This window comes from Propithecus coquereli, unplaced genomic scaffold, assembly GCF_000956105.1.
Source record: "Propithecus coquereli isolate 6110/MARCELLA unplaced genomic scaffold, Pcoq_1.0 Scaffold191, whole genome shotgun sequence".
Taxonomy (NCBI): Eukaryota; Metazoa; Chordata; class Mammalia; order Primates; family Indriidae; genus Propithecus; species Propithecus coquereli.
Window position 1 is genome coordinate 2,806,558 of NW_012143968.1, and position 787 is coordinate 2,807,344.

Genomic DNA, 787 nt, shown 5'->3' on the forward strand with positions numbered 1-787 from the left:
GAGATAAGAAGTTTAGGAATTGACATCATAGTTATCATTTACTAGAAAATTAAAATGTTAATGGAATTGTGTATATTAAAACATAAAAAAATTGGCAGTATTTTGAAGGTGGGGAAAGGTAGTATTTATATAAAGGATAATGGAAGTGGCTGGATAAGAAGTGAACTCTCCATCTACATAAATCTACCATTCTGCATCAAATGAGTGAGGAGGTCAGGCTGAAGTCAGGACATGCCTACCCGAGGTTTCTTTGCAAGGATCGATGAACGTGCCCTCAACTGTATGCATTCCCAACTATGTTTCGAGTCAAAGTAGGAACAGCATATCTAAAGACACTTTCAAGGTAGCATAGAAGAGGAGTGTCCAATTGTGCAGCTAATTTGGATGAAACCGGCAGCGTTACTAGAAACCTGTTCATTCAGTAAAAATCTACTAACTGCCTGTGATGTGCTATGCACTTTGACAGGCACTGGAATATAATGGTGAACAACGAAGGACACTGTTGATGATCTCATGAAACTTACAGTTATGTTTAAAAAAATCTCTGGGTTGCAAAAAAGTTAAACAGCATGGAGTCTAAAGTCCCTTTTAAATTTTCATTTATCAAGACATGATGGGAGCAATTATTATACAATTATAGTATTAGATGGTTTGTCTGTTGCCACTGTGATATTCATAATGAAGAGGACAATCATTTTGTCCAAGAGAGCCGTAATGTGACAACTTATGCTTTCCACAACCACAATGCAGCACTCACAGTGCAGAGACTTCCCTTGGAAACTCTCCA